This window comes from Prionailurus viverrinus, chromosome D2, assembly GCF_022837055.1.
Source record: "Prionailurus viverrinus isolate Anna chromosome D2, UM_Priviv_1.0, whole genome shotgun sequence".
Classification (NCBI taxonomy): domain Eukaryota; kingdom Metazoa; phylum Chordata; class Mammalia; order Carnivora; family Felidae; genus Prionailurus; species Prionailurus viverrinus.
The window spans coordinates 4489930-4515986 of record NC_062571.1 but is presented as its reverse complement, the minus strand read 5'-3'; the positions used below and the strand labels follow the sequence as shown (position 1 = coordinate 4515986).

Genomic DNA, 26057 nt, shown 5'->3' with positions numbered 1-26057 from the left:
AGAGAGAAAACAGAGTTTCCAACACCCACTTAAAAATTTTTAACTATCATTAACATATCTTGCAATTTAAGATAGCATATGCCTCACAATTCTTTATGTCTTGTTTTAGAAAGATAACTTACCCAAGTTATAATAGAACAACATCTACTAACAGTCGAGGATGGTTATTTGTTTGTTTGTTTGTTTACCTATTTATTTCAACAAATCAAATTTCTAAACAAGATGTCTAAACACACAAGACAACACTGGATAGTCACAATATAATTTCATACAATGAGAGAAAAAAAACCCTCAACATTTCCTTTTCATCTTTTTTCTACGTTTGTGCAAAGAACATGTAAATACATCTGTCTTGTCGCCTACAGTCAGGTATGGGGTTTCTTTCTGGGAAAGAGATTTAATAAAAATCAAACAGAATTCTCTTATTAACACTGTCAAAGAAAACAAGAGGTTAGTCAAATTTCCTACCTTCATGATGTAACTAAATGTTCTCTGGAGATCTGACTCCACTTTTAGTTAAAAGGATATTGAAGGGTAGCAGGACGTTTCACCCAAAATGTGCCCCTTGGGTGTAGTGACCATTTTGAACTGAAGTTACTTAAGTGCCAGAAGCATATTCTGAGCCTCCTTCTTTCCCCCAGAAAGCAGGAAATAGATTTCCATTGAGGGTCCCCCTCCCCCCCTCCCCCCCCCCCCCCCCCCCACTCCGCTGCCTTGAGGGTAGAAGGCATCCATATTGTCCTTCTGGGGCCTATCTTACCTCCTTATCGGAGACGGGGAATTCTGGGCCCAGAAGGCTGTATAATCAGATCTTCACTAAATCACTACCTCACTCCCGACTCCCTTGTCTTTTCAATTCTTCACAAACATACTGTTCTTTGTCTAAAAGGTATAAAGCCTGTCTCTTTTGTTCCTTCCTTGAGTCCCATACACAACGTTCAATTTGTTTTACTCCTGTTTATGTTTCCCGTCAATTTAATTAATAATTAAAAGCCCAGCCAAAAAACCCAGAAGGGAAGAAGGGAAAGGTTTTATTCCTGACAGTGTTAGAGTAAACATACTTCCCACACCCTTGTGAAGACCTCTAGCGATAAGTAATTTGTGCTGGAGTGGGAAAAGGATACATTTTTGAAGTGAGACAATAGTTTTGCAACTTGCAGAAAGAATATGGCTTTCAAATTCTTTAAATTATAGTGAAAAATAAATTTTAAAGGGCCAGCTAGGATATTTCCAATAGATTACTACAGCAGCCACCTTCCAGCCATCTGGTAAGATCAATATTCCTTTTGGTGACACTGCATTTTCTTTTCCAATTAATCTGTATTCCCTGATCACACATATGTAAAACTGAATGATTTCCAAATGCCTGATTAAATCCTTCCTTGCTTGGCATATCGTCGTGCCAGAAAATTTAGAAATAACATATCTTTATTGTGAGGCATGTGAAAACTGGCAGTATAAAATCCTTTGTGATTCTAAATAAATATCATTGGTGTGTGTTTGTATGCACCTGTGCATTCCCAAATGCATTGTGGTAACCTATTTTCAAAGATTAGAAGAGGGCTAGAGAACGTATCATCACCCTTATTCAAAGGAAAAAATAAAAGAACCCTGTTACAATTCATAGCATTATTTTTTTCAGACTTCCGTAGCACACACACTGAATGCGTTTTTCAGATTTCTCATGCCCTTAATTCAGGTGATATGGGTCAGCTGAATGGAATAACCAGTGTCTAGCAGCAAAAGCGAGTAAGATAATGTGCTTTCTGGTGCGTACTTACTTCCAAAGCTGCCTGGGAGACTTTCCTCTGGGCCACTCATTTATCCTTTACGGATGAGCAGTACCGTTCATCAGGAGGTTCCTACATGCGCGCCTGTGGGGCTCAGTCCATTAAGCGTCTAAACCTTGGCTGCGGCTCAGGTCATGATCTCAGGTTCAGGAGTTCGAACCCTGCTTGGGGCTCGGTGCTGACAGCCTGCTTGAGATTCTCGCTCTCTCTCTGCTCTTCCCGAACACTCTCTCAAAATGTATAAATAAACCTTTGAAGAAAAAACAGAAGGAGCTTACTGTAAAGAATAAGACTGGCTGAGACCACAATCACTCTGTTGATGAAACACCAGGTTGTTCTACAAAATGACAGAACCTGAATATTTGTATGTAACAAATTAACACTTTTTGCCTCTCAAATAAAATGTTCATTTTTACAAAAATGTTCTAAAATGGACTTGATTTTTTTTACTTTTTTAAGTAAGAAAAATACTTTACTTTTTAAATTAAGAAAACAATTTAATTAATTAATTAAGCTTGTCTATCCCATTGATTTTTTTCATTAACTTGCTTTTGCACCGACAGGAAAACAGCAAAGTTCCGTACATATTATCTACAATATAAAAGATATTTCAGGGGCGCCTGGGTGGCGCAGTCGGTTAAGCATCCGACTTCAGCCAGGTCACGATCTCGCGGTCCGTGAGTTCGAGCCCCGCGTCGGGCTCTGGGCTGATGGCTCAGAGCCTGGAGCCTGTTTCCGATTCTGTGTCTCCCTCTCTCTCTGCCCCTCCCCCGTTCATGCTCTGTCTCTCTCTGTCCCAAAAATAAATAAACGTTGAAAAAAAAATTTGAAAGATATTCCAGGTCATTTCTCGTGTCATATTTTGTCATTGCTTCCTCTCACTTATACCCCAACAAGGACTCAGAACTTCTTTATAAATTTTTTTAATGTTTATTTTTTGAGAGAGAGTGACACAGTGCGAGCGGGGGAGGGGCAGAGAAAGGGACACACAGAATCCGAAGCAGGCTCCAGGCTCTGAGCTGTCAGCACAGCCTGACGCGGGGCTCAAACCCATGAACTGTGAGATCATGATCAGAGCTGAAGTCGGATGCTTAACTGACTGAGCCACCCAGGCGCCCCTGGAATTCTTTATAAAAACATTGTTGTACTTGAAGTTTCAACTCTGGCATGTGACAGCTTGGAAGTCATTTTCCCGTTGTTCCAACAGGAAAAACGCTGAATGCACAGAAAATCAACAACTTTTCTGGAACCTGTTAAAGAATTGAACTCACGGGACAAATGGCCACTTCAAAACCTGGGGACAAGTGAATACTGAGAAAGACAACTGACATCAGCTTAGCTGGGGCAGAAACCGTAGAAACACTTACATGGTAACTTTGATGATGCTGGAGGCTCAGTGTGGACCACTTTGGGAATGAGAAAGTCCTGAGAGCACAGTTTTAGGAGGGGGACTGTACATTCAAGGCCCTTACCTCCAGGAATCTCACCAAGCACACAGCCAAGAAAAATGACTGTGTCTTTGTTAGCGAGGAGGAGAAAGGAACCTTTTGGAAACATGTGCAATCTGTTCTCTGTAACAAAGACCTACCTCCAGTGAACAGGCTTTGTCACAGCTGTGCCTAGAAGGATCTGGGGGCCCTGCTATTTGTCTGTACCCTCTTGCTCCTCCCATATACATCCTTTCCTTTATTAAAGCCTTAGGTAGGTGGCAGGTATGTTCTGTGCAGTTGTGAAAGTCCATTCAGTGATTGGATCTGTTGAGATGGTTATAAAAAGCAGTGTTTTTCTGGCCTGCCAGTTGGAGGCTCATAGATTCTCGAGATATTCGAACTGGTAAAAACCTTTGCACTGGTAAACGATTCTCATTTGGGAAGAAATAAATGCAATTTTCAGAGCCTTGTTAGAACCCGAACCAGAAGCTTCAGGGTAGAGCCTGGGGACTTGTATCTGGAACTCTGATCAGGTGGTTCTGGTGATACTTTGGGAACCCCCTAACCTAAACCCTGAGAGATCCTCAGTCATCCTGAAGCCCCATCCAGGACCCTACATAGCAGGAATGTGTCTTGTCTGCTGGGAAGAAGTAGTCTAATCCACAGCGGGGAGAAAGCACAGTGTAAATAAATAGAAATCAAGGAAACCATTGGGTTAAGCACTTGATACATCCTGGCTTTTAAACTTTTACAGTAAATTGCCTAATAAGCTATAACTGTTTACACATGTTGCAGTCAACCTCTAGATGTATTATTACAAGGATCATCCAAACTAGTAGAAAGTAAAAGCAAGTGTTATACAATGGTCATATCTGGGAACTGGGGAAAGGATTGCGGCTGGCGACAACGGTCACTACACAGTTTTAGAGCCACCGTCACTGTCCCAGGCTTTGCTGCTGTCCGTAGTGGTCCCACAATGGTTTAGGGCTTTTTCTCCCCATCAAGACAGTGAGCCAAGCACTCAGGAGCCACATCTCGGGAGCATTTATCCACCTCTGAGAAGTCAGCCATTTCTAAAATGACCTCTCCTTTTCAGAGATACATTTTATAATAATTATTGATGTGGCCTCTCCTGCCCTCAGCCACAGCCTCTCTTGCTTCTCCCCCCTCCCCAGACTCCCTGGTCCACAGGAACAAACTAAATTGACTTGGAATCAAAGTGCCCTACGCCAAACACAATGTATCTGAAACCAATTTCAAAGAAACCATGAAGACTGCAAAAAAGTAGCAAACCTGGCAAAGGAAAAAGATTTAGATCTCAAGGACATATTGATGGCAACATTTGTAAACATTTATAACTTACCAAGCAATCTAACGCAAAAGTTTAGAAGACAATATATGTCACATGTTTTTTTCTTTGGTTTAAATTTATTATTTATACTGTACTTTTTTTTTTTTTTTAACCTACGTGGGTTGGACTCTCTTTTCCAGACTTTTTCTTAGGAAGTGGAAATGCAGGCATATCTCTTGTGACTGAGTGAGATGTGGAATGTCTAGGATTCTAAGACAGAAAATTGTGCTAGTCTCTGTGTACAGAGACAAAGGAAGAGACTATATTAAGGACTAGGATATTATTCTCTGGGAGAAACAATCCCGAGGCAAGACTGAGGAACTAGTCTGTGGGGCTTGGGCAATGAATTTGGGCCATTGGGCTGTAAAAACACGAGTTATACATATTTGTGTTTCAGATTCTGGGGGTACATTGAGAGTCCTGGGAAGGGTGACAATGGCAGTTCATCGTAATTCGCTGTAATTACATGTGCCAGTCGGGGGCTGGGCAGGAAGCAGACGGCTCACCAGAAGGTTCACGCTCCTGTTTATTGAAGAGCTAGATACAGAGATGTGAGCAGAGCCTGAGAGATGACAAAGCGCCATGAGGCAGGCAACCTCCGGGCCCCAGGAGACAGGAAAGGAAAAAAGCAGAACCGCCTGGTGCCAGACGGCAGGTGGGCAGGATGTGGGAGGGGGGTGACGGTGATGACCCCACCCTGACTTGTCTCCCCTTCGGCTTTCTGATCCTTGCCAGTGTCCCCTATTAGGTGAACCCAGAAGAAGCCAGAGGGCCGGGGAGCAGCCCACATAGGACACAGAGCCAGGCCAGGGAAAAAGAGGGCAACGCCTCGTGCTGGAGAGACTGGTCAGTATAAACAGCATCGGGAAGGTCTAATCGCTGAGCCGTATCGGTCACCTTGAAATTCTTCAAGGCTGTGTTTTCCAGCAACCAGAGCCAAAGGGCTCAGAGTGCAGAAAAATGAAGGGAGTTTGGGAGGAGAGGGAGGAGCTAGGACTTTGCATGCCCTTTCGGCTCCCCATGAACACTGGGATTTTCTGGATGTTGGGAAAGTATGGGATGTGAAAAACCATGTTGGCATCAAACAGAGCTTGAGTTCAAGTCCGATTCTATCCTTTTCTGCCTGTGCCACCTTCACGCAGCTACTTAACTTCTCTGAATGTCAGTTTCCTCCTTGCTAAGTGGAAGTAATTACGCCTGTGCCTTAGGGTTATCGTATTAAATGAGACACACAGACATGCCAAAATGCCTGGCCTATAATAGGCAATCAAAGGATATTATTGCTTCTTTCGTGCCCAAGTAATGGTAGCACTGGAAGGGTCAGGTGTAGACGTCTCCCAAATTCTCGTGATGACAGCGAGTCATTAGCTGTAATTACTTCGTAAAAACCTCTGACAGAGAAAAGTGCAGTACAGTTGGACGGGTCAAGAGAAATCCCTGCTTGTCCCTTTAAACTTTTTTCCTCAAATGTGTTACCCGGTGAATTGTATCTATTCTCATTAACTATTCTGTGGCTCTTTCTCTAGTGGGGGAAAGCGCATCGCTTCAGCTCACAGTGCATTCATATCTTTGAACACAAGATGCATGAGGGGCAGTAGCTATTTCTCACCACTCCCTGGATTTTGAGGGTAAGTTCAGCCTTATCATTTTCCAGCTGAGAAGCCCAAGGTGAGAGATGAAGTGTCTTTGCCATTATCACATGGCTCAGAGATAGGAATGTTCAACCCACTGAGCTGTGAGCCAAAGGCATTTTGTAGGGACAGATAATGTTGAAGTGAATCGTATTTATGAAATATGAACTTCAGCACCAAAATACCAAAGTCCTCACTCTTAACCTCTTGTTGAACGTTAAATAAAATGGTTGTAACTGGCCAGACTCTACTATCCTCCAAATCAGAGCAAAAAAATTATCATTTAGAAACCTCACGGGAAATCACATTCCACTGCCTTCGTAATGAGGAGGGGCTCTAAAAACATTCGGTGTCCTGGTGGCCGGATTTAGGGAGCCAGACTGACTCAGAACGTGGCCCACACGCATGCATCTAAATATTAATGATTTGATTTATTAGACTCCAAGTTGGCTTTTGAGTGAGTGAGACAGGATGGGTCTGTCCAGTTATTTACAGAAATCTTAGGATTTCCCGTGACTCTCGTGCAGTGCTGAGTTGACCTTGGCTATGGAAAGCAGACTTAATTAGGCCTGACGTGGTCCTCTCCAAACACAGTCCTTCTGCAGCCTGGGAACGCAGGGGCAGAAGTGCTCCCATTAAGGCGTGTGGCGCTGTCCAGGAGGCACCTGTAGTCGGCCAGCAGTGAGGGTCTCTCTTACAGTCACCCTTGCGCAGGAAGCCCACCCAGGATGTGCTGGCTGAAAGAGACACGGACCCTTTCAAATGTCCACAGGGAACTTGCTTTTACCATATCGACGGCGTGGCCGGGGATGCTTTTTGTGAGTCCTGCTTACTCATTTTGGTGCCGGAGTGCAGTCATCTCGGGCTTCCGCTGCTCCTTCATCAATGCGGAGTATTCCAAGACATGGAAAATCTGGGATCTAAACCCTGACGGAACCCCACGCGGGTTCTGAAGATCTCTGCTTATACGTCTCGGTGTCCAAGAAAACTGACAGAAGAAGCAATGTACTGCGTGTTGTACTCTCACCATCGAGGAGAGAGAGATGTAATGCCAGAACGGATCTCAGTAACGATGGGGTGTCCAGAATCCAGTTCCAAGTGGCACTGAACTCCGTGCCTCAGTGTCCGTGTGGCTTTAAAAACAAATCGTGAGTTTTCGACCACTGCCTCGACCACAGCGAGTCAGAGTCCCCGCAACCTGGGTGTTTGAAGAGCTGCACACGTGGTTCTTCCTCCCTCGGTGAGCTTGGTAGCCGGAATCTGAATCAGTGTGTTAACAACGGCGTGCCGTCCCAGACTCGAGAGCATTCGGGCGGTCCAGACCGCAAACCTTTCTCTCTCTCAGCCTGGCAGCGAATACAGAGGTCTCCCTGGACCTCCCCTGTGTCAGACTCGTGCTCTGAAGTGTAACCGTCCCGTGGAAGGTTAAGTCATTAGCAGACTTTAACTTTATAGATTCCGGTGGTTAGTAGGCTATCACAAGCAGGCAGTAAAAGCACTCACTTAAAGCTTTGGTCTCCATTGGGTTGAGAAGGGTTTTGGATCTTGAATCCTCTCGAGAAATACTGGCCTGAACGTGGTGTGGCTGCAAGTCACAAGTCACCCTAGTGACCAGGCAGCGTGGGAACAGGGGCGGAGGTGTTATCAGGCAGGAGCAGGGCTCTCGTTCAGGGAGGGTCCCCAGACCAGACGGTCTGTTTCTCAGCACTGCCTGGGGGCGGGCCAGTTTGTCTGCTCAGTACGCAGGAGGCCGTTGCAAGGATGTATCACATCCTTCTCCAAAAGGGCGGGGATGGAGAGGCTGAATCTTGTGCTCTTAATGGTGCGTTTAATCCTGGGAAAGTCGTAGAGGAAAAAGTCACATCTTCTCCAAAACACTCACTTCTCTCTACACACAAGTCTTCGGGTTTTATGGAGTTTATGTCTCGGGGAAAGGTCAGAACGTGGAAAGTTCTATCAGTCAGTCGAATGTGTGTGAACCCAGTCTGCTTGATTTTACTTTTCCCTTTGAGTCAATCTATTTTAGTGTCACATGGGTACCGTTTAACCTGCCGCTCGATTTAAATGAACTGTGTGTAACAACTAGTCACTTCAGTGGGAAAAAAAATGCATTGAACTTATAATTTGATAGCATGAAGTCCCCAAAACTTTTCTAATTCACTTACCTCTTACTTTTTAAGAATGTGCATTGGCAAGGTAGCCCCAGCTAGCCTCAGTTATTGAAAACTACCCAGGGAAATGACATTTTCCATTTGGGGGAAAGTATCTTATTTATTAACTCAGGATTAGCCAACCACTGCTCTCATTTTTGATTAAGTTTTACCCACATCTTTCCCCCCTGACATCTTTGGTAACACATCCATTGTTATAACCCCAAGGAAAGTAAACACTGAATTCAAGAAATACAATAAACATCAAGGCCAGTGACATTTTGTATTCTGTTTAATCAGTGTCGTAAATACATGCCTCAGAAAATAGTCTCACCCGGCCAGTATTTATATAATTATATACATAATGTTTCCAGTATTTATGGTGATCTTGATCCAGTTCACATATAATGGCTGGATTTCAGAGACATTAAGAAGCAGAAGACCAACAGGAAAACTCTCTCACCAAGAAAGATATTTCTGTGTTTACAGCAGCCTGAATTAAAAAAAATTTTTTTTAATGTTTATTTATTTTTGAGAGAGAGAGAGAGAGAGAGAGAGAGAGAGAAATAGAGAAAATGAGCACGGAAGAGGCAGAGAGAGACAGAGACAGAATCTGAAGCAGGCTCCAGGCTCTGAGCTGTCAGCACAGCGCCTGACGTGGGGCTCAAACCCATGAACCGCGAGATCATGACCTCAGTTGAAGGCAGACGCTTAGCCGACTGAGCCACCCAGGCTCCTGAACAGCAGCCTGAATCTTTAAGCTTTGCAGATGACTGCTAGGCAGAGAAAGGATTGGGGTGACCTGACTTCCTCTCCTTCATGAGTACTCTGACTCTAACCTTCTGCTGAGCCATTAAAAAACCTACGTTTCCCAAACTATATTTTCTTATTGCAGGCATTTATGGAGATTGCAATTACTTCCTAGGGGGAACTTTCATAAATATTGCGTTGGAAGTTAGTCAAACGTTTATAGCTTTATCTCGGAGATGGAGTCACTGGCAACATGTGAATCTGTTTGCCATTGGTGTTGACTAAGCCCTCCTCAAGGTACCAGGAAGCATTGTATTTTTATTTGTGCTTCTTATTGTGATCTAATGAGAACATTATAAAGAGCCTCACTGAGTCTACAGAAATGGCAACTGTGTTGCTTTAGGAAACTGGCTCATAAATTTATCAGAAAGAGCTGTGTTTATTGGTTTAGGCCTGTTTATTTGTACTAAATGCAAAGATTTGCTTTATTCAAGAAGTAAGCACATTTCAGTCTTATTTTTTAATTGTCATTATGTAATTGGTTGTAGATAAACAAGATAAGGGGAACATTTCTTAGATGTTAGTGGTCAAATGGATAAGGCCTTTGCCTGCGGACTTCATTATAAAAATCCATTGCTTGATGAAAGGCACTTACAAAGACCAGCCTCCTGAAATACCACATGACAAATTTACAGAACTCTATGGTTTTGCGGTAAGTGTGAATGCCTTTGTCTGATGTATCAATAGATCAATTTGTGGAATTTGTAATTAAAATGTCAGTGGAGAGCATGAAATCTGTCCGAAGGTCCAGCTCATCATTCATTATCAGGTAATTGAATCACTACTTGGCATGACTTGAGCTATGGTAATCAGGCCATCAGGCACTTTGGAACAGCAAAATCACTCGCATCATTTGCCTTGGAAGTGGGAAAGGTCAGATTCTATGTAGTGAAGAGTTCTCTCCCTCCGTTTGGTCAGCGCTAAATCATAGCACCGTATGTCCATAGAGCTCATTTGTGTCTAGTTTTTGTGGTGAAATGAGATGTTTCATGTCCTTTTAATTGCCTCATGGATTTCAGTTACTAGTTGCAAACTGATGTCTCAAAATTGGCCCCCAGGTAGTCTACAGGTTTCCAGTCTACAAAGTCATCATTATTTTTAAGTTATTGGTAATTCTCATCCTTAAAACTCAGATTGTTTTTTAAGAGAGAGACAGAGAGAGACAGAGCACGAGTTGGGGAGGGGCAGAGAGAGGGCGAAAGCATCCTAAGCAGGCTCCCTGCCCAGTGCAGAGCCCAATTCAGGGTTTGATCCCATGACGCTGCGATCATGACCTGAGTCAAAATCAAGAGTTGGATGTTTAACCAACTGAGCCACCCAGGCACCCCGAAATTCAGATATTTCTAATAAAACCCATGTTTCTGGCTTCTGTAAAATAACCCAAGCTCTGGCGACACCAGTCCTGTATTTCTATGGACAACAGTTGCTTGGTTTGAGTAGCAGATGCCACGTTTAGACAGACAAGTTCCCTATTCTGCCACATTCTACATCCTTTTCTGATTTTCACCCTAATGAGACTTAGTTGGCATTTATAATCATGTTTGCAGTAGCTTTTGTGATAGTAGGCCTAAAAGGAAAATAAAACATTGCTCAGAAAAGTTGCTCATCAAAAGTGGACAAATGAAAGCCAGAGTGAGAGGGACATATGTTTTTGGAAACGGTCATGGAATTTTCTGGAAATCTGTTTTTCTAGATTCCTTGCATCTACTCATCCATGGGGAAGAAACGTGCACATTCAAAAGCAGCGCCTGGCCACCGTGCTCCATGCTCCAAACCCTGTGTGTGGCTTTTGTGGCAGTGCCACGTCATGGGCCGTCAGGGACGCAGTTATTCTTCCTCACGAGGGAGTGCTGAGGACCACTGACCGCTGTGAACCCTTTTCCCAGCCAGCAGGCTTCGTTTTCCCTTTATGTGATTTTCTGTCATGATAAAGACAGAGTTTTCACCTTGTTGCAGAACAATTAGCACCATGACTTTGTTTCACAAATTACAGAACTAATAGAAATTTGAGCAGGTTTTTTTTTTTTCCCTCTCTGCCTTGTTTCATGCTGCTTTACCTATCATCCCTGGGGCCTCAAGGAGCCATATTATGATCATATAGATCCTGGAGCCCGTCGGACTTTGTCTTCTAGCTCAAGTGTTGCTGAAGACTCCGGTGCAGGGAAGGGAGATGGGTGCAGGTGTAATCAGAGAGACAGGCTGTTTCTGTAATTTGTGAGAACTGTCAGATATATAAATATAAATATAAGGTGCAAGAAGATGAGATTAAGATGCTATTTGGGGAAAAAGAAAATCCAGTTAAGGTATCCCCAGTTTCCAAAGGGAATATATATTTCCAGAGAAGGCAAGAAGGCAGTTTTCATTATGCTGTGGCCTTGGCGCCAAACAGAATGCAGAACTCCATTGCACAGAGACATAATCTGCCTGCACCAAGGGCAGGCTTAGGATCTCTTACCAGTGCAGTTTTGAGGGGAGGGAATCACTGGGATTCCCACCCCTGAGTCTCAGATCTCCCTGCTTGAATGGTAAGGGTCTGAGGCAACTCTAGCACCAGCTGCAGCCGCTGTGAGGCTCACTCTTCCCACTGTCTCAGTACAGCGAAATGGTTCTAAAAAGAGAGAAGGCAGCCAATGAAACAGAGACGCCTGGGTTTTTGGCGTGTCTCTGTCTTGCCTCTCAGGATTATGGAAAAGCAGCGTCAGAAGGCAGAATGGATATTTATGCATACAATCTCTAACTCTTTTGAAAGATAGGCACCCAAGGGCAGTAGTCAGATTCATAGAAAAACTCCTCCCCCGTGAAGATGAGCTGAGCACAGGGTCTGCAAAACAACGTACGTGTAGGTAAGCTCGTCACCAATTTTACCCATGTAATGTAGAGCATTCCGTTTATAAATAATAATAAAATATACAATACTTTGGTTATGAATTCTGTATCAGCAATTGATTCTTCCAGAAACTTTCATTGATTTTTGCCAGACTCCTGTATCCATAGCCAAACTGTGATTGCAACTGATGAATGAGTGTAGTTCCGACATGAATGTTGATTCATATTTTCATTCACATTAACACCTAAGATGGGAATAAAACAGGGATGTATGTCAGATCTTCACTCATTTGTCAATGAAGTGAATGACTTTGCTAAATACTATCAGAATGTAATTTTTGAACACTATAAGACTAAATCATCAATTTTTGTCCTAGTCACAATATAACAGCTACAGACACATTTTTGACTCTAACCTGCATTATTAACTTCTTTTCCATCACTTTGTTAGATGTAAACAATAAGCACAATGATAAATCAAGCTTTGAGTTACTTCATTTGATGATTTCCACACTGTAAATACCATCTCCGAGGCTGATGTCAAGCTCCAAGGTAACATCATTGACAACATGCAGCTACGAAGAGGTCACAGTGGCACACTGTTTTATAGTATTTCTACCTACGGATACAGTTAGAAGTAATTAACCACAAAAGCATAGATAATAGTAAAATGTAGTCACCTAATTGTGAAGTGAACAGTTTTGAGTATTTTTTACCTTCAGTTTCAATGAAATTAATTTGTAAGCTTATATAATTACAATTTTAGTAACAGCTAAATAACAACCAGCTTACAGTATTCCTGAAAATTAAGCAATCAGCTCCTGTCAGTTAGCAGAAGTTGCTTCCTGCCCGCCACTGGATGAGAGAAACCCAAGAGAGCATCACAGACCCTTGACCCCACTTTCACGGACCACTGGTTCAATTTCTATCTGTGTACCTGTTATAGATGAGGTGGGCTGGTCAGTTCCTAAAAGCTTTCATGAATATCTTTGATCTTCTCGTGGAAGCTTTTTTAAGACGGAGCCTAAAGCCACTCTATACTCCAAGATGCCACTCATTTTTAGGTGAGTCAAAGTAACATTCTTGCTAAGAAAACGGGCTGGATTCAGATCTGCCAATTTCTAGTTGTGCTGATCTTTGGGAAGCTATTTGTTTTCTCTGAACTTTGGTTTCCTTATCTGCATTATTTTAGTGCCTGCAGTAGGGTTCCAGTGAGGCATAAAAGACAGCCTGGGTGATACTGCTCAGCACAGAGCCTCGTACACACTCAGTACTTGCTCAATGGTAGATCTGCTTCCTCTTCTTGTCCCCCTTCTTCAAACCCAGCTCCCAAACTGCATCGTGTAATACATGCACCAAAAAACAGCATAGCCAACGTGTTAGTGGTGACAACAGAGGTTAGTTCACTTAATCCTTAGCGTAACATCGTAAGGTTAGGTACTCTCCGTATATTAATTTTACGGGTGGGGAAACTGAGGGCAGAAGTGGTAAATAACTTCTAAAACTCACAGAGCTAAAAAATAAAATGGAAGCATGGCTCTTTTCTGATTTTGTAACCCAGTCTTAAAAACTGGTTTATCAAGATATGACATGAAATACCCTAAGTTGGGAAATTTATGAAACATAAAAGATAAATTCCCTTTTTTTTCAATGTTTTTTTTTTTTTTTTTTTAAATTTTTTTTTTCAACGTTTATTTATTTTTGGGACAGAGAGAGACAGAGCATGAACGGGGGAGGGGCAGAGAGAGAGGGAGACACAGAATTGGAAACAGGCTCCAGGCTCTGAGCCATCAGCCCAGAGCCTGACGCGGGGCTCGAACTCCCGGACCGCGAGATCGTGACCTGGCTGAAGTCGGACGCCTAACCGACTGCGCCACCCAGGCGCCCCTTTTCAATGTTTTTTGATGTTTATTTTTGAGAGAGAGAGAGACAGAGCACGAGTGGGGGAGGAGCAGAGAGAGAGGGAGACACAGAATCCGAAGCCGCTCCAGGCTCCGGGCTGTCAGCACAGAGCCCGAAGCGGGGCTCGAACCCACACGAATCGCGAGATCATGACCTGAGCTGAAGTCGGACCTTTCACCGGCTGAGTCCCCCAGGCGCCCCTCTCACAGTTCCAAAGACTGGGAACAGCAAGATCAAGATGCCGGTTGATTGGGTTCCTGGGGAGTCCTCTCTCGCTGCTTGCATTCTTGCAGTGTTCTGACATGATAGAGAGAGGCATCCTTCTGTCTCTTCTTGTAAGGGCGCCCATCCCAGTCGTGAGTGCTCTGCTCTCGTGCTTTCCTTGGTTTCCACACCAGACAGCATGGTTGTGGGAGCCACGCGTCAGTCAGGCACCTGCACTGCTGTGCACTGAACTGTTCCCCAAGCGTCTCGGCTAATGAGCACTTCTCTGTTCCCCTCTTCCTCCCTAGAGAAGAGTGTACCTGCCCTGCTCTCTGAAACCAGAGGAAGTGGCTTCTATCATGTCTTTGTCTCAGAGCATCGTGCAACCTTGGCAAGCAGAGGGCTGTGGCGATTAAGAGCAAGACTGTTCAGAGTCTGGCCCTGCCACTTACTACCCTTGTGAACGTGGCCAGGCCTCCATCTCCTCAAGCTAGGGGGTGATGGTCATAACAGCATCCACCTCATAGAACTGCCACGCGAGGGAAGTGTGGCGATGTCTGGGAAGCTCCCAGGGCGGTATCTGGCCCAAAATGAGAACTGACTAAACTTCATGTATCTTCTGTTTGCCCGCTTCTTCCCCCTACGTCACGATGTCCGTCTGCACCATCATATTTATCCTCTTCACTGTACCCTCTTCATTGTTAACATCATCACCAATCCCAGATGAGGCAAGGTTGTGAGAAGTGAGAGGGCTCAAAGGACTGTCTCACAGGGGACCAGGGAGAAGGCTCGGGAAGTGTGGGATATTTTATTGATGATGGTGATAATAAATAGCACTTACCTTTTCTCGCGATACTTACTAACTGAGGTGATGCATGCTGGTGAGTGCCTCCGGTGTACTATCAGGATGTCCTTCTCACAGGAACTCTTTGGGACCAGTATCATCGCCTTCGGTTCACACAAAACAGGAAGTAGGCTCGGAGGAGTGAGGTGAGGGTGGACATCTGTGAAATGGGGAGTGATACGTGATGCCAAGTGTTAGTGCTTCAGTACTCATCCTCTTTCTACGTTTATACTTTGGCTATCAAAAGAATAGAAGAAGAAACGGAGAAGACAGAAAAGAAAGGACATAGGGACAAAGGCAAAGAGAAGCGTAGAGAAGGGAGAGAGAAAGCAAGCAGTGCCAGAGCCTGTACGTGTCACATAACACATTTGAACACGAGTAGGGACACGGGTCTCTCACCCCAAAGAAAGGTTCTGCGTAGGGATGTGAAGCCCAGGGGGGATATTTACCAGCCTGGGGGTCGGAGTCAGGGGACGGTTCAAGTGCGCGGAGGACCAGGATGTGGGGGGCGTTGGAGACTTTCTCAACAACTTCACCTTCTTCCAAAGTATACCCTGCAAGTGCGTCTCAGAGAAATCTTGCTGGGAAATGGGTGCTGGCGACTGGTTCTTCTGTTTTCACGAGAAGGCATCAGGCATCCAGAGGGAAGCAGTCATCCGGGCAAGGAGTCAAAGTTGCTTTGTGAAGGCAGCCTTCATAGCCGTTCCGGGTAGTGCACATGCCTGTGCCTGCTGTGAATATGACCATTTCCTTTGTTTTCCTGAATAAGTTTAGATGGGCGTGTTCCTATCAAAATAGGCTCCCTTTATGGAACCCTAGCCATACGCAGAAGGTCTCCAGAATATTCCAGATTCCTGATTATTTAACACTCCTTCCTACTTATTTTTCTGCTCTTGTATGTGTAAAATGTGTCACCAATGAAATGTGGACTCTGTTGGGTCCTAGACTGACCCTTGCAGATAACTATTAAGTCAGGACCCCGTAATTAATGAACTAGATAGTGATCAGCATGTCTCTGTAGAGTGTTGGTCTTGTTTCCTCTCTTACTGCTAATTTCTTTTCATGTGTCTCTCCTCAAATTGTGAACTGCTAACACACAGGGATATCTCTCACATTCATTCATTCATTCATTCATAATTGCTAGTTTACTAGTTAATAAAAAGATCAAGAAAATCAGTTGAGAAATTTATATTGCTCAACCGTCTGTTTCCTTTCATCCTTATTTATTTAAGATAATTTTTATTTCAGGCATTCTTTGTTTACTCTGCAATAGATTGACTTGTCTCCTCTTTGGGAAGGATTTTCTAAAATGTTGCACTATAAATATAAAGCTAACAAAGAACCAAATCTGCTCAGTTTCCCCTTATGGCATTCAAGGTTATGTGGTCCTCCGACGTGAAATCCACCATGTTGTTTTGCAAGCTTTTATCAGCCATGACTATAAGGTAGTGGGATTGATGGGGTGCCTGGGTGGCTCAGTGTGTCCAACTTTGGCTCAGGTCGTGATCTTGCGGTTTGTGAGTTCGAGCCCTGCATCGGGCTCTGTGCTGACAGCTCAGAGCCTGGAGCCAGCTTCAGATTCTGTGTCTCCCTCTCTCTCTCTCTCTGCCCCTCCCCTGCTCATGCTCTCTCTCTCTCTCTCTCTCTCTCTCTCTCTCAAAAATAAACATTAAAAAAAATTTAAAGTAGTGGGATTGAAAGTCTCTTAAAGAGAATTGTAACAGAATTGCAGTAACCATAATAATTTCAGTAATACCATGAGAGTAATGTCATATCTTCTCCATGCAAATTTCCTGATGTTATCCTTTTTATTAGAATGGGTTGTATTTTTACCTTCTCTCACCCAGTCTTCCAAATTTCTTTCAATCAGAAGCAAATCTAATTTGAATGGGCATCGTGACTATTTAATTGCCTTGCTATCACTGAATGTGGCTGTGATATAATATAGTTAGAAACAATGGTATAAGTTATGTCTCAGGGGAATTTTCAGCTCAACATCCCATGATTTTTATTGTCTTATCCTCTTGGATGAACTGATTTTGTACTTACATTAAAAAAAAAAAAGGCCCATGCATTCTGTTTGATTTCAGGGAAGAATTTGTGCTTCATGAATATAATACATTTTATTGCACGACCTTCACCCAGTTATCTGATTCTCATTCTGATTATGTGCCTTTCATTGCTTTTGAGCTATTTTACAACTCCTCAAATTTTAGATAGCTATTTAAAAGATTACTGTCTATAGAATAGTAAAGAATTTAGTCTATGGAATAGTAAAGAATTTGGTCCAGTAGAGGGACAAATCTAGCCTCTCCATGGAAAAGCCACTTGTGCATCCATTTGGAAATTCATGTCAATATTCCTGGTTTAGAGACATGCCTATTTTAAATTTAACTTTGAAGTGGTTTTAAAATATGCCTCACTCTCCCATTTAATAATGAGTTAACTAAAACTCATTTGCATGTGTTTATTTTGTATCTGTACAAGTGTTATGATTTTACCTTCAAAAAAAATCCTTTCGTAACAATCCCACTATCTTCTCAGTGGAGCTAGAGGGCCACCTCTGTCCCTCCACTGTGTTCCGTGTCATTCACTAACATTTAGAAACAAGTAATAGCTCTCCTTTCGCTATTGTCCTGAGGACTTTGGTACCACAATGCATTTCAAGTGAATAGTACCAGTGGCTTTCTAGCTAGTCATCTAAAAATTAGTGGTGGCATACTCAATAAATAATAGTAGCAAAGAATGTGGCCAAATAGAGATGTGGCTGTTGGTAGAGTGTAGAGCTTACATCTCAGTTATGGAACAAATACATAGTGGTTAAGATGTCATTCATTAGAAAATGATTCTCTATGTTTAGCTTATAATTTTATGAGCCTGAAGGTAAAAGCAGCCTTTATTTAATGTAAGACTTCTTATTGCTGCTAAATGCAAAAGATCAATTGTTAATAGGACTCTCCTTTATGGTGGCACTCTATTCATGTATTTCAAAGAGGATTAACGCAAGGATAAATCCTTCCTGTAAATGGCATTCATTTAATGCCAACCAAGGCTACCATTACCGTGGGAAAAGATCAGAGTCTTTTAAAATGGTCAAATGTGGGTATTCAGTGGGGAAATATAGATGACTTTTACATATCTTTATTCATCCTATTTTCCAGGACACAAGTGGGAGCCTCTGGGATTTAAAACCACTCTTTGGGATTTCCTAATAAAATTGCTTATTTCTGTGTGTTTGTGTGTTGTGTGTGGCAATCTTTTCCCACAGGAAACAAAAGGAGACTCTGAAAGCTCATTTATATTCAGAATGTTCATATTCCAGACCATGCTTAGAAACATTTATTTGGTTGTTGTTGTTCTGGTAGAAATCCTTGGGAAAAGCTTTCTAAGTGTATTTTAGGGGAAAGTGTGTCCCTGGGATAGTTACTTGGATCCGCATCAATTGAGGTAAATTACTTGAATGACAAGGGCTGCTGCATATGAGTTGGTGATGTTGAACAAACAAAAAACAAATACGATTTTTAGTAGAATAAAAAGTGAGCTTGACAATACGATTCAGGCTTGACATTCTCAAAAGTTTGAGAAGGTCTTGGCATTCGGCAGATGATTTCGTAATGACTAACTTCCTCTTCCTGAAGGAAATAGTTGTAGAAACAGCCTAGCAAAGAAGGCACTGATTAGCCATGCGGGCTTTGACAAACTCAGACATGAACCAGGAAAGCAGATGCTTACCAGCAATTGATCTCCTCTCTCTTAGCCTCAGTTTCCTCTTCATAAAATAAGATAGACCTTCAGGTCCTTTGAAACTCATTTATCCTACAGTTTGGAATTTGACAACTTCATTTTTATTTTTATTGTTGTTGTTGTTGTTCCATCAACCAGTTACAAAAGACTAGGTTAGAAAAAAAATAGCTAGAGGTTATACGATCATTTAAGGACACGTAAGCTCCTGAAGAGTGGAAAGAAAAATTAGTGAGTGAGTCTATGAGAAGGAAGAAATGACCTTCTTTATTGCTTTTTAAAGTCTTTTTGTGGGGTGCCTGGGTGGTCAGTTGGTTAAGTGTCTGAAGATTTTGGTTCAGGTTATGATCTCACAGTTGTGGGATCGAGTCCCCTGGTAGGGCTTTGTGCTGAGCATGGAGCCTGCTGGAGATTCTCTCTCTCTCTCTCTCTCTCTCTCTCTCTCTCTCTCTCTCTCCCCTGCTCTGCTCCTCCCCCACTCACATTCTAGCAGTTGATCTCTCTCTCTCTCTCTCTCTCTCTCTCTCAAATTAAAAAAAAAGTCTTTTTGCAACAAAAGTTTCTCGCAAAACTGCTGGTAAGGAAAGTGAGTAGTAAAATTAAGATCCTCTCGGTGCCACAGCCAGTTCTTACTACTGTGACTGACAAATTATTGTTTTTTAAAAAAGGCTTTGTCATTTACTGCCCGAAGAAAACAAAATTAGACTAAACAAAGTGACAACCGAATGGAACCCCTAAATCTCCAAATTGTTTTCCCTTTGAGTGCAGGGCTTTATCTTATTCAATTTTGGGGATGGCATTAATGAAAGTGGCCTTTTGCTTGCTGCTTAGAACATTAGCAGATTAGGGGCACTTGGCTGGCTTGGTTGGTGGAGCCTGCGACTCTTGATCTCAGGCGTTGTGAGTTTGAGCCCTGCATTGGGTGTAGAGATTACTTCAAAAGAAAATCTTAAAAAAAAAAAAAAGAACATTAACAGGTTAGTCAGTGACCATATCAGAGATATTTCTGTATTTCTGTGTGATCCCATCTTGGCTTAAGATTATCTTAAAAAATTAAAAAAAATGTTTAATGTTTATTTATTTTTAAGAGAGAGAGCACGCACACATGCACACACATGCAAGCAGGGGGGGAGGGGCAGAGAGAGGGACACACAAAATCTGAAACGGGCTCCGGGCTCTGAGCTGTCAGCACAGAGCCCAATGCAGGGCTCGAGCTCACAAACTGAGATCATGACCTGAGCCCAAGTCAGATGCTTAACTGACTGAGCCACCCAGGTGCCCCTTAAACATTTTTTCTAAATGTTTTTATTTATTTTTGAGAGAGAGACAGACAGAGACAGAGACAGAGACAGAGACAGAGACAGAGTGTGAGCAGGGGAGGAGCAGAGAGAGAGGGACACACAGAATCGGAAGCGGGCTTCAGGCTCTGAGCTGTCAGCACAGAGTCCGACATGGGGCTCGAACCCACGAACCGTGAGATCATGACCTGAGCCAAAGTCGATCACTTAAACAACTGAGCCACCCAGGCGCCCCAACTTATGCTTGTCTTATAAAAACCAAAGAAGCCAAAACAACTGTCAATCATGACATGTCCACGAGAACATTTAGAAATAGAGATGATCAAGAACAAGAAAATAAAAATCCCTCACTATTCTGCCATCCAAATATAAATGTTAGATGTTGTCCCCCATCTAGTAAATTACTGACAGAATAAGATTTTATTGTACTTAAACAGATATAGATGTATAACTTTTTTTCCTCCTCATTATACCATGAATCTTTTTATGTTATTAAATATTATACTCATGTATCTCTTTTGGTTTTAAGATGGTCTGTTTTATGGCCTTCCAAAATTTATTGAAATAATTTCACTTATTGAATATTATGCTATTCCTTATTTTTTACATGCATCTTCCCTTGAATTCTTTTTTTTAAATTTTTTTAATGTTTACTTCTCAGAGAGAGACACACACAGAGCACAAGTGGGGGAGGGGCAGAGGGAGGGAGACACAGAATCCAAAGCAGGTTCCAGGCTCCGAGCTGTCAGCACAGAGCCCGTTGCGGGGCTTGAACACGAGCTGGGAGATCGTGACCTGAGCCAAAGTAGGACGCCCAACCGACTGAGCCACCCAGGCACCCCCCCCCTTAAATTCTTTCAGTCAGTAGACATGTATTGAGCATTTACTCTATCCCAGACACTGTGGTCGATGAAGATATTATGCACAATGGGATACACAAGGTCCCCTGCTCACATGGAGCTTCAGTTGAGTGGGAGATGAGTATAAATCTCAAACTCATCATGTCTAAAACTTATCTCATTAACATCTGCCCAAAAATACTCCCCTGAAGCCCTGTGATTCACTTAGACTTTTGTAGTCAAGCCGAATTCCTTCCTTTCCCTCGGTCCTCGTAACTGAAAATTCACTGATTGTATCGATCATCCATTCCATCTTCTAAACAAGTTCTTGAAGCCCTTTCTCTTCTATGTTTCCATTATCATCTCCCTAGCATCATCCAGTAAAGTTCTCATGGTCTCTTACAGGACTATCGCCATCACTTGTTACCTCTACAGTCTTGGTAAGTACTGGTTTATGACTAACTCTAGGTTCCCAACTCAATCTTTTCAAAGTCCATGAAATTCTGTCTGCCATCCCCATCCCGAAGTCCATGAAATGTTTTCTCTGATGCCCCTCTTCTGTCCCATTTTATGAATCTTTGCTGATGTTCCCTCCTTTGTTGTTCAGTTTAGACCCAGTATTTCATACCAGCATGTTAGTCGCAGCTTCCTCACAACACAACACGACTCACAATGTGCCTGACAGACATTCTTCAATTTTCTATTTAAGAATATTATTTGATAATTAGCTCTCACCTTCACTGGTTTCTCAACTTTTGGCTGGTGAAGTCCCTTTCCCTGAAATATTGTGAACATCAGATAAGCAGAGACCGTCTCTGTCTGAGGAAGGACAGACAGGCTGAGGCTCACCTTGCTTCAGCTCTGTGGCCATGCACTGCAGGCGACCCCCTGGTGTCCAGGTGACCTGCCTCCCAATGAGAAGTCAATGTAACTGAAAATGGTGATATCAAGTGGAAATATTTATTTCTCACTTGGGATATGAGCCTAGAGCCTCTTTTATGTGTGAATAAAACCTTCTAATGTGGCAAATAGGCAAAATCCACATGATGTCAAGTAGAGCTGGATATAAAGACTAAGGTGACATGTATGCTTCTGTTCCCTTTCCTCGTTATAACGTACAGAAGTAGCTTGTGGGAATTGAACAGCCTAACCTTTGTGGCATCATGGCATACTACTGATATTAGATCCAGCTCATGAGTTCCTCAAGAAGGAAACAGTCACACAGCCAATGGCCAAGATGTCAGCAGGTTGAAGAAAGATTGACCGATGGCTTTTTGACATACCTGTGTATGATACTACCTTCATGATCTAATTTACCGTAGCTCAATTACAGGGCGATGTATTTGAACCCAATGCTGGCCCAGTTTCACATACAAACCTGTAGCAGTGATGCACTCTAAATTGTCAGAGGCAGGTGTTACCCAGGAGAATCATGATTCCACACGGTTGGGGAATTTACTGCCCAGGTATGTTCCAGAGGGGTGGTGGTGCTTTTAGCCTAGAGTACACAGGCGGAAAAGGACGGTAGTGTCAGATGAGCAGATGTATGTCATTCCTGTGCTAGCGAGTGAAGCAAGAGGCTCACTTTTATAAGACATAGTGGGGGAAAGAAAAATTGGCATAGGGACGGTGGTGCAGGAGAACTCTACATATCCCTATTTGTGGTGTAAAGACAGAGGGCTTTCTATGAAGAGCAAAGGTGCTGAACATGCACCAAATACCATTGAAAACGAGAATTAGGAGACAGGACAGAGCAAATATTCAGAGCTGACCCACAATGAGGAGCAGCTAGAGACCGATGTCATTGTGACGATCACAATGGTAAACCATCTTTACCATCATGCTAGAGGACTGAGTACCTACCTAGGGTGAGTTAGGTTTGTGCTAACCAGTCTATTTCACATAATTTTCCTATCAAGACTATGAGGTAGATCCTCCTATTATTGGCATTGTATAGGTAAGGAAATTGGGAAGGCAAACTGCCTTGACCAAGGTCATCTTGCTAGTATGTGCTACTCAACAAATCTGTGTCTAAATTTAGCTATTTTAACCTCCACAGAACATAGCCTTACCCAGTCAATGCCAATCTACTCAATGATATCTCACCATAATTATATACATTTATGCTTAAGTTAAGGTACTTTAACTGTATACAATTCTCACGTCGCCATTAGGTTCAGACCTTTTCAGTTAAAATTCAGATTTAAATGCCACTCATCCAGGTACAGTTATGAATAACACATTCATACCGAATAGATGCCTTCTGTCTATTCTGGTCAAATGTTGGTCTATTCTAGATACCAAGTGTTGGTATCTCGATTTAGCATAAACTGTACCTTGTACAGAAATATCTGTTAAGAACAGGTTTTTTTGTTTTTTTTTTTTCTGGACATGCTGCTCAAATTGTAGTTGTTGTGATAATTTAAAGCCCCTCACTTGGAGAAGAAACCCTCCCAGTGTAAGCGTATAAACTCAACCACTGAGAAGACATGCCTTCTGTTAAAGCAATGTAAAAAGATTTTGAGGTGAAAACACAGTGAACGTCTTCAGTTCTTTTTTTTTTTTTTTTTTGCTGGTCCTTTTAAACCCATACGAATTATCCTTTGTGCTCTGTGTTCTCTGAAAATAATTGGTTTTATTAAAGTCCTTGTGACGGCCTGGTTAGTTCCACATCAGCTGTGACTTCCAGCCAGCTGGCCGCTCTTCTTTGTAGAATGTCGCCCCTAAGTTTTTGGTCATCGTTTTCTTCTAAAGATTTTCTCTCTTGCTGAATAAGAATGATGGATTCTTACTAGTTACTTTGTTGGAAAGAAAGAAAAGTCCCAAACAGTTGTCAAGTGTATCATCTAATTACGGTTTTATTTGATTGCTCATCTCCGGGCCTCTCTGTGGGACCTGGAAATGGCCGTCTGATAAACTAGGCCTTCTCTTCCTTTGTGATTTGTGTACATTGCAGCCCAGGGTTATTAAAAAGATTTTTCTTTTAGGCAGAACATTTTTCCCCCCTTGGAACTTGTATTCCCCTGAAATTCAGGAGCAAAATTATCCATTTTTTTTTCTTCTGTTGTATCAACAATACGACTTTTTTTCCTGCTCAACTTTTTTTCATAACTCTGCTAGAATTCACCTCGTGACATGAGGAAATGTGTATCCCCGTTTCCCCTTGAGTGTTGTGCAGAACATTCTTCATTACTTTGGAGAACAAGGAAGACGAAAGATGAGGGGTATGACAATCAATGGAACGGTTAATAATTCTAAGCAGTGATTTTCAATGGGTAAAATAATGCCATGGAAGCCTTTCTAGATTTTCTGCAGCTCTCAGGGTTCTGCCCTGGTTCACTTTTGCCCTGTTCTCCTTCTCCGAGGACAGGGTTTCACTACTTGTCCATCTCCGTATCCTACAGTGTGGACCTTGGGAACCCACAGAATCTCTACCTTCTGAGGATAGTTAGTCTTAATAGAAATTCTTGAGAAGGATAATATTGCCGCTGACTTGCAAATGAGTTTCCTGGTGTTGGACGGACGGCTCACTGCTGGTCCGGTTAGTCGTGACCAGGGTCGTAAGGTTGTGAGACAGTTTGAGGAGCCCGTTGTAGACCTGAGGGCAGGGTAGGTGTATTTGAATTATGACATCATTAGGAATTGTGACTGGCCAAGGAGGTATACCATTTGTCTTCGAGAAGATTCTCTTTTTGACAGCCTTTAAATGCACCTCTCATTTCATATAGTTAGCTTTCTGTATTAAGGAAATATGTTTAAGATATTTTTACAGTCTTACTTCATCTCATCATACCTTTAAGGCACCTTGACTCATTCACATTCAGAACCTTACAGTTCCCGAGGACACTTCTTTTCTCCTCTCTTTGGCTCTCGACTGTTTTCCCCTCTGCCTGGCACTTGGCCCTACCATCCGTCTCCCACAGGCACCACCTGGCCTACTGGCTGCTCTCACTTTCCTTGGCCGGACCAGAGATTCCGTCCCTCCCGTTTTCCTTCTTTCTGCTGCCTTGGGTAGAGCCCCTTGTTTTATCTTAGATTCTAAGACCTGAGCTTCTGTGCTGAACCACTTTGTGACTACCTAGGATCTTTTCAGGTTTCCAAACCTTGCTTCGAGTATTCATGGGATTATCATGTTCAAATTATTTCTCTGGTTCCCCATTGTCCTTCTAAAGAGAGCTAATGAGAGCTCTTAATGGCAGAGGCAGAAGTTTCTTATAACTTTGTTGGCCATGTCTAAGAAATTGGAAAAAAAAATATGGTTTTCATGTTTGCTTTCTGATATATAAATGAAAATCAAACCTGCATTTATTTAGGCAGGAAACAAATGGGCCTATTATGGTGAAAAATATGAAACAGGAAAACCTGGTTAGAAGGACATTTTAACTGTAATGGATATCTTTTGAGGCTAATGATATCGGTTAATTCTTATAAATTTTACATGTTTTGATTTTTGACATTTAATCTTGGCAACCTTTGAGGCTGATTTGTAACTCTAGAAAAATCAGTCCTTTCAAACTTACCTTGCTCGCCTCTTGATAGATTCACCATTGGTGATTCATTCCATCCAAAGAGGAAAAAAGAGTTTTTTCCTTTAGTTCAAATATAATTAACAGACAGTGCTATATTAGTTTCAGGTGTACAATATAGTGACTCAACAATTCTATGCATAACTCAGGACTTGTTACAACAAGTGCACTCCTTAATCCCCATCACCTATTTCACCCACCCCCCCCCCCCCACCACCTCCTCTCTGGTAACCATCAGCATGTTCTCTGTATTTAAAAGTCTGTTTGTTTGTCTCTTTTATCCTTTGTTTGTTCATTTACTTTGTTTCTTCATTTTCACCTATGGCATTTGTCTTTCTCTGACTGAAGTATTTCACTTGGCACAATACTCTCTAGGTCCATCCATGTCGTTGCAAATGTCAAGATTTTTTTCTATTTTTATGGTTGAGTCATATTCCATTGTATATATAAATACCCCCTGTTTATCTGTTCATCTGTAGACGAACACTTGAATTGCCTCCATATCTTGGCTACTGTAAATAATGCTGCAATAAACATAGAGATGCACATATCTTTGTATTAGTGTTTTAATTTTCTTTGGGAAAATACCAGTGGTAGAATTACTGGATCATATGGTGATTCTATTTTTAATTTTTTGAGGAATCGCCATAGTATTTTCCACAGTGGCCTTACCACTTTGCATTCCCACCAATAGTGCAGGAAGGTTACTTTTTCT

The 26057-nt window shown here is 42.4% G+C and overlaps 1 long non-coding RNA gene across 2 annotated transcripts in view; it reads left to right on the top strand.

Annotated features, from left to right (window-relative positions):
- Positions 1-26057, top strand: part of LOC125148125 (uncharacterized) — a 150841-nt gene that overhangs the window by 113385 nt on the left and 11399 nt on the right. Inside the window, exons 4-6 of one of the 2 annotated variants that reach the window (XR_007145430.1) lie at positions 5307-5417; positions 6098-6199; positions 9651-9799. This is a non-coding gene — a long non-coding RNA (uncharacterized LOC125148125). Of the gene's footprint in view, positions 1-5306; positions 5418-6097; positions 6200-9650; positions 9800-21221; positions 21257-26057 lie in introns of those variants that run through there. The other variant, XR_007145429.1, reaches the window with a different exon arrangement.